The sequence below is a fragment of the Meleagris gallopavo genome, chromosome 1 (genome assembly GCF_905368555.1).
Source record: "Meleagris gallopavo chromosome 1, MGAL_WU_HG_1.1, whole genome shotgun sequence".
Lineage (NCBI taxonomy): Eukaryota > Metazoa > Chordata > Aves > Galliformes > Phasianidae > Meleagris > Meleagris gallopavo.
In genome coordinates this window covers 124,069,796-124,078,656 of record NC_139404.1, presented here as the reverse complement: position 1 = coordinate 124,078,656, position 8,861 = coordinate 124,069,796, and positions in this window count along the sequence as shown.

Here is an 8,861-nt window from a genome sequence, read left to right as displayed (position 1 = left end):
ATGACACGAGGAAAACAACAACCAATTGAGCAATTTGTAGCACTTAATAAATTGGCCCACCATGAGTTCTGGCTCTGGGGACAATAAATTTGTAAGCACACTTAGCATCTTCTGATAACTCTGTGTCTACAGCACTTTCTAACACAAGTTATGCTCACAGTTCATCCGCTTCTCACAAAACTAGAGTTGTAATACAAGAAGTAGTATGCTTTCATACTTCTCTACATTTATGAATATCTTAAAACCTCGATACAGTTAAGCTTGCAAAGACTGCTTTCCACAGCTCAAAAATCTGGAAAGACATGGATAGGCTAAGACCTTCTTTCTCCAGGAGACATCATGCTCTGTGAGTCTTGAGTGAAATTTTCAGAATGGATAGCACAATATAAACATTGTTACTCCTATTAAGCCACAGTTTCTGCACAATTCAAGATCACATGCACCTTTGATTGGACCCTGAGATCACGCATCAAAATATATCACTACTACTGGTTGGTTGAGTACTGGGAGACTAAGGGTGAGTCTGATACCAGCATTTTTAATAGTCTGTGTTAAGGTAAATAATGATCCATTTCATCAGGCTTGAAGTCAGGATTGTGACTTCCTATATCATTTTAGTATGCTAGGCAATGGCAGCAGCATATCCTGTTTCAAGTCGCACACAGAAATCCAGCTTGTAGTATCACCTCAGCTACAGAAGCAAATTTTTTTCCTGTATGGTTAGAAAAATAGCTATTCTAACCCTTACCTATCCTGAACAGATTTCATAGCCAGTAGTAAGTAAGCTTCCTAGATGCAGAAAAGAAAAAGATATTACCTTCATTCTGCCATTTGCAATGAAATGCTATTTCCTTCTAATTCACACAGGAGAAAAGGTAGAAAACTAAGAAAAAAAGAAAGCATGAAACTTTTTATTTTTTGAATCAACCTTTTCCTTAACCAAGGATGGTGGAAAAAATGCTACTTTCCTTTCTTCCAGTTTCAAAACCTTTTTTTTTTTTTTAATTGTTTTCTTAGGTCTCTTTATTTCTTTCAAGACATTGTCAAACTTATCATATTCATTGTTTTCAGAGGGTCTCTCTATTGACTCAGTAAATTTTCTTCAGCTTCAAGAAAACTACCTACACAGACCAAGGAGCAGTCACATGCCAAAAGAAACTCCTATTAAATCTAACAGAGAAATTTCCATAAGTAGTTTTCTTCATATTTTCTGCATGCCTGTTCTCCCCTTCAGACTTGAACTCTTAATAATTCTTATGTTTCTTGCTCAGTTTCTTTGCATGGGAAGCCCATAAGCTTTCACATCTATAGTATGAGTGGGAAAAAAGTATTGAAAAGTCTATTTCCCACCAAGGAAATAGACCACATAATAGTTATTGATTCGGACAAAGCAAAGCAGCAGATACAGGCTAAGAAGCAAAAACTGTACAGGAAAATAAAAATGAGAACAAATGAGCCATAAAATTCAACTACAAACAGTACAACTAATTCAACCAAGAAAGAACATGTGGCCATACTGGATTTCCCACCATCTAAGCTAATACCTGGTTAAAAATACTTGGGGAATAAAAGAAAATAAAAATAAAATAATAATAATAATAATAATAAAAAGAATTTCACATAGCAAATCAGTTTAGAAACAAATAAATGTAATTGGTAGAGGCAAAAAAAAATCCAAGACAAATACATGAGATGCCCACACAAGGTATCCTCTAGCCACGGTTATGCAAGGGTTACATACTTTCAATATGACTAATATCCGATTTAGGTCCTTTGTAGAGGGAGGGTATGGAGGGGTTCAGAGAAGCATCATGCTAAGATTCATGTCTGCAAAGACTCTGTTCTTACTGTCTTTTCATACCACCAGTTTACATTTACGTACTCTCTAGTATATTAATGTAAGCGCTCAAGGAGAACACATTCCAGCCAAGCACAGAAGAAAAGGAGAAAATCTCTTTTTGGTGATCAACTATTATTTGATAATTTAAAATTCTTACTAAAAAAGACAATAAAACTTTCTCACACAGTAAGATTGAGATATTTTGGTTTTATTCCAATTAACTCTGTTTATTCAATAAAATATTTTTTTCCTTAATCCTTATTGTCATAATTGATGCACGATACAAAATGCACGTTTCCAAAGTTTAGGCATTGCCAGTTCTTAGTAAAGAATAAAATTAGAAAGATAATGCTTCAGTAATTTTCACTGGCAACTGAGTTTACAATTGTTAATTATTAAATACAACTTTAAGAATTCAGATTAATTTCTGGTGCAAGACTATTGCATTACCAGCACTTATGATTCCCATAGTTTTGTGATCATGTTTCCTCTCCTGAACAGAAGGAAACCTTACATTTAAAAACAACTGCAAGTGATTCCACAGTGTAAGTTCGTCAGGATATTGATATTAAAAAAAAAAAAAAAAAAAGCAAAGAAGCAAAGAAGAGCGCTTTTCTTCTCAGCTCTCTTTTCTCTTGAATTCACATATCATAGTGATGCATTTTAGCTTTTATAGCTCTGACTGAAAGGAAGCTGAAATTGAAAGAGATTGATCCAGTGGAAGAAGACCACTTCTGTTTATCAGATTTATGTCTCACTTGAGTTACCATCAACTTACTCTTTTTGTACTCTACAGATTCAGTGAAAACAAGAATAAAAACAACAGAAAACATCAACCTCCACTGCCAATACCTTAACATCTCCTTTTTCTTCTACTTTCAATGTCTTCTCAGTGCCACAAGCAAAAATATTTTAAAATTCTTTCCTAGCACAAATTAAGTGGCAGAACAAAGTTCCTGAGACAGTCATTCAGCACACTAGGACCTACATGCTACTCCTCCAGAATAATTTTTAACCACCTGATTGCTCCTCAAGAATAAGATTCCAAAAACTGGCAGTAGAACTAACAGTTATGATATACTTAGTCTATTATACAAGCAAAATAGATTATTTCATGGTCTTTTTTTCCTGGAACACCATTATCCAACAGTAAACAGAGTCTCAATAGCAGAATAATTAGTGCATCAGAATCTAAGAAGGCCTTAGTGCCTTGATCTGGAGACATTAAGCAATTCAGTAAAATATAGATGAACATTTTAATTCTTTTTCAAGTTTTATAGAAATACCTGTTGATGCGCTGCATGCATGGATGGTATTGCCAGTGTCTTTTCTTGGAGATGCCTGCATGATAGAAAAGCAACTACATAAATGTCCTTAGACTTCACCTTGCACGACTCTTTGAAGATCAAAAGGATATTAAAGGGTAAAGTGATAGCATTTTTTCCTAGACATATTTTCAGCTTCCTATCTGTATTTTTGTGATCTCTCCACTTAAAATAGTCATACAGGTCTCAACCTTCTTGCTTAATATGTGCTTCTCCCAGTGAGAGAGCATATTGGCACAGTTTCCTTGCATGTCACATAACATGTCTAAGGATTTCAAGACTGAAAAGGGGAGGTCAGCATCAGCTTCTGAGTTTCCAGCATAGTCCAAATCCTTAGAAACAAGAAAGCAAGCCTGTTCTGAGCTAAGCTGTCTCAGATATCTATGACTTTTAATGTCAGAAATGAATCGTTTCTGTATGACAGATATGGTTGTCATATAAACAGCTCCAACAAATTATTTTACATTTTATATCATATATATTTGTGCTTTTGTTCTAAGTTCATAATGAAGCAATCCAATAAATAAATAAATAAATAAATAAATAAAATCTCATCTAAGTGGGTTGTGTGTGCTGTAATCAATGTGAGATTGTGCAACAACCATTTATAGATCTGTTTTGAACAGAGAACAGCAATTTTTAAGACAGATAATATAGCACATGATTTTTAATGGAAGAATGACCTCAAATTCTATGGACTCATCTAAAACTGTGATGCAGATTTGGGAAGAGAGTGGTACTTAATAGCCAGGTCATTCTTCCACTGTATAAGTACTCCACTCACTAAAAATTGTTATAAAAAAATAATGAAGTTAGTCTTAGAAAGCACATATTGTGTTCAGTTTAATTCTACCTCATTTTCCAGAAAAAAAAATTCTAAGTACATCTTGAAGGGAAACAAGTCTTTCTGTGAACAGAGGAGCAGCTATGGGAAGGGAATACTAGATTGGAAAGACCTATGATTTCTGTCACAGGCTGGATCATAAGGCACTGTACTGGCCAGACAGTTCCAGGAATATCATTCTTACCATGCTGATTGCTGGATCACTTAGCTCCCCTCTCCTACTGTAGTGAGAAATTAGATATTTAATGCAATATTCTTCCTTAGTGAAATACCAAATACTTAAATACTTATCTATACACTAGCAATAACACATATTTAGTATGTTACTTTATTATTCAAATTACCATCCTTCTTAGAGGCTTTCTATTTCAACAGGCTGCATCTTCCATCTTATACAAAAAAGAAATCTTGATTTTGAGCATGTTACTCATTTGATATTAAGGAGTATAGATAAGCATTTTTTTTTCTGGAATCTAAACCTATCATGATATCCCTGATGATCATCTTAGCAATTGTGATGAAAGAAACCCTGGTAAAAAAAATATCACTGCAGAAAATACTAAAATGAATGTAAGAGGACAAGAAAAATTTTCTACATATAGTAGTAAATAATTAGTAAGGCAAGTACTATCAAACTTACTTATAGTTATCTAGAGAAACGACAGCTACTCTGGAATCATCTGTAATACTGTGTTTAATAGATTGTTAAATAACTTAAAAATATGTTATTTGTCAAACAACACAGACTATTAGCTTACCAGCAAGAACTGTGTGTGATAAACACTGTTTTTGAATTTAGAAGAATTTTGGCATCAAATTTCATGAGCAGCATTAAACACCGATTAAGGTCTTCCAGTACAATTTGAAACAAGTTATTTGCCAAGTAACATGCTTTAAAGTTATATTACAATCTATTTAATTTCTTATAGCTGTGTAATACATCATCCTTCATCCTTTAAACACAAGGAGTTTCTTCTTTTCTCCCTTTCACATTGACATATTTGGATCAGTCAAAGCTGTATACTGTTAAATCAACAGAATTCATGCCATGAGCTGAAAGTTTGACTATACAAAAAATAATTGTTACGTATGCAGATGCAAGTGTGAGAATACGAGTTAGCAGGAAGAACTTTGGGTGTAACAGGAAAAGATAAAATGTTTTATGTGATGCTTATCTTATGATGCATCATTTTATGAGTTGTTTTTCATGCTGTAAAGTACTTCTTGCAACACACACACATACACTTCATCTTCTATGGTCTCAAGGAAGCTTTTTGGTTGTTGTGGATTTTTCTGTGGGTTTATTTTTTGTGAGTGCGTTTTTTGTTGGTATTAACACATTTAGTATAAAAGTTGATAATTTTTAACTTTTTCAGTTAGTTAGAATTAAGTAATTAAGTGGTTAAGTTCAATTCGAAGTGTAACACAGGTTAGTTTACAGTGCTTTCTTTGAAAGATAGATCTTCTTTTAAGGAAACCCTGCTTTTCTTCTGTTTTTCATCATCATGACCCCCTCATGCAGTGTGTTTTCAATTTCCAGAAGAACTCTGACTACAAAACATAACTTTTCTATTCATAGGTAAAGATTAATATAAAGATTAATGATATCTCACAATGACTTTCATGAAAAACTTGAAAAGAGCTGTTTCCTGGTAGACCTCAGAATTTTATCTGAATTAGGACCAAATGCTGTATACAGTAAAACATTTCTGGCTGGCAATTCAACTCTTGTTGGTTTTTGTTTTGTTTTGTTTTGTTTTTTGTGAGCTGTGTAGCTTTTTTTTTGTCCTTTATATCCTGGGTATATCTATATGTACATACAGATTCAATTATATCTAATGATACAGATATATGTATCTAGCTAGTTATGTATATTTAGCTATAAAATTCACAAATGGCTATTAGTACCAGTATATTTGATAATCACAGGAAAAAAAAATACATTAAAAACTCAATGACTGAAAAACTATTAAGCATCTCCAGTCTGCTAATATTACTTCAGTTTATAAACTAAGGAAGCCTATAGGTTATAGCCACTAATAGTACTCTTGTAGAAGCTCATTCTCAACAATCACTGATCCATCATGATCCAGTACATCACACAAGACAAAGAAAAAAAAAAAAAAAGATCCTTAAACAGCAGGAGGAAGAGAGGGAGAGAGAGACAGAGAGAGAATGCACTAACACAACTTTCATTAGGTTAGGGATTCTGTTATGTTAATTTACAAAAGATCTTTACAATTTCCTAAAAAACTATGACTATAAAGTTATGAAAACTGACTGAAAATATCCAGGCTGGATGTACCTCTGGGCAGCCTGGTCTAGTGGTTGGGGACCCTGCTTGTGACAGGGGGTTTGAAACTAGATGATTTTCGAAGTCCTTTGCAACCTAGGCCATTCTATGATTCTTCTATATAATGAGATTTCAGTCTGGCTGAAAGCAGAAGAAACATTTTCACAGACTAACTCAGAGAGAAATCCTACAGTTTTATCAATAGACAAAACAAAAACAAAAAAGCAAACAAACAAAAAAAGTATCATTCTATACAGAGTAAACTTTATAGGTGAACGGATAAGTTTGCATTCAGTATCAACCTAATAACAGAAAATAAGATATCCTGTGCCTCAGAATAGGTAGGAGTTTCAGTTTAGATTTAGAATATCTGTAGGAAATGAGAATAATAATTGTATTTTTCTCTGTGTCACTTAAAAATGAAATCTGTGCAAGCATGCTGCTTAAGACTTGATTGGACTTTAGGGATTAAACTGTGATAAGAAGGTAACTCTGACTGTAAGAGACCTACATTTGAATTTAAGACACTGTGTGACCAAGAGTGGCTGAAACACAACAATAACTGATAGATTTCCATTATGCCATTACCTCTGGCACTGACAAGTTAAAATCCTAGTGATGTTTTCAGTGAAATAAAGTGATAAAAACCTTTCAGTGACTGAGATGGGATTGTAGGGGTTTAGATTTGGTTAAATAATGATGTGAAGTTTGTTCATTTTGAGAGAAAAACATGGGAGATTTATCTTCCTGTTGTTCTGTGATAGTGTATTATTTATATAATGAAAGATTTAGCTCTGCTGAATGGAAGTTGCTAAGGAGCACTTCAAACTAAAAGCTCTGAAAAAGACAGGATTTTGCAAAACAATTTATGAGATTTCTATCGATATATTTAGGTGGTAAGACTGATGCATTCAGGTAACTTGGCTGCTCTTCCATCCACAAAAAAAGTAAGGAAAGTTCTATCCCAGTCAAGTGGTTTGAAAAATACCACTCAAATGTCTTGTTTTGAAATGTAAAAGGACTACAACAAAATCTACTTGGTGGAAATTCTCTTCTGATTGAAGCCACTCACAAGTCTGCTGCCTCCTGTCTATTGTTTGTGCGTATTTTCCTTGTGGCTCAGATACCTAGTTAAGGCTTTCAGTGGCAACAGGGAATCCCAGTCTCAACAGCCAGCTTCAAAGATTTAGGCAGGAAGATGAGTGTGCTGTAATCAGAACTTGAGACAGAAATCATTTTCTGGGCACAAGCTCTCTATCTCCTTCTCATTGGAAACATGCTCATTTCCCTCTCCCTCTCTCCCTCACTCTGTTTGTCTGATCTTCCATATTCATAACTTAACAAACACACTAATACTGCAATATGGTCGAAATGACAAGCAGTTCAGAATTTTCTGCTTTCAAGTTCACAGTGTTGAGTCTTCTAACATATATGAAGCAAACTAAGAATGTTTCTATATTAGTTTATTAATTCTATATTAGTCTATTATTTTTTGTTACCCCTATGAACAATTTCTTACAATAACAATATTAAAATTAACTTTAAATTGATATGGAAAATCACTGCTTTTATTTCATGCTGTTGTCTGCTTGCTTTTTCTTTGTGTATGTGATTTAGACCAGGTCATCAGCTCTAACAAATATGTATCCATAACAACAGACAGCATAGGTAATACATGGGAGCAGGAAAGAGGAAGAGAGAGAAATGGAGAGGGAAGCAAGAAGAACTTTTTCTTTAGCCAGGCATTTTCTGAATGTTACCAAACTTTTAATGCTACTGCAATGTTCCTTAACTCTGCAGTATTCGATGGTGCAATAATAATGTTTTATGCTGTAAGAGTTTGGGATGGTCTCTTTAATTCTTGGTAAAAACAAAGTAGTATAGCATCTCCTAGATAAATTAAATGAAAATTTCATGCCATACTTCTCTGATCTGTTCTGCAGTAATGCATATACTAAAAACAAAACAAAACAAAACAAAAAAAACCTCCACCAACTGGTATACAGTTGTTGAGCTGTTTTTCTGTTTTTGTTGTTGTTGTTGTTTGTTTGTTTGTTTTTCCCAACAATATTCATTGTTTCCAAAACATAAGGGTATTTGATGACTAACGACACAGTCAGGAAGAATTCAAGAAACAAGAGTTTTCAGATGTAGAGTTTCACACTATGTCTCTGGAATTTAATAGCATTTCAGCAGTAAGATAAGTATATACTGTATGTCTTTCTGTATGTATGTACATATTTAAGAATATAGGAAGATTTATTTCTAAGGCTTCTTTTTGCATCATTTGTTTAATCAAATCTGTGCACTAATTTGTTAGAATACAAAAATGTTTTGGGTTTAAATAAGGAACATTTGTTCCTGAGGGCAAATCAAAAAAGACTTGATGCAAGAGTAAGAAATCAGATTGTTTGATTTAAATTTGACTAAAATAATATATTGTGGCTAGTCCTCTTTTCTAATCTAGGTCACACATGAAAATGAAAACTGAAATATAAACTAATCCAAGTCCTTCCAAATCACAAGACTTTAAGGTGGTAACTGATCAATTTTTAATAG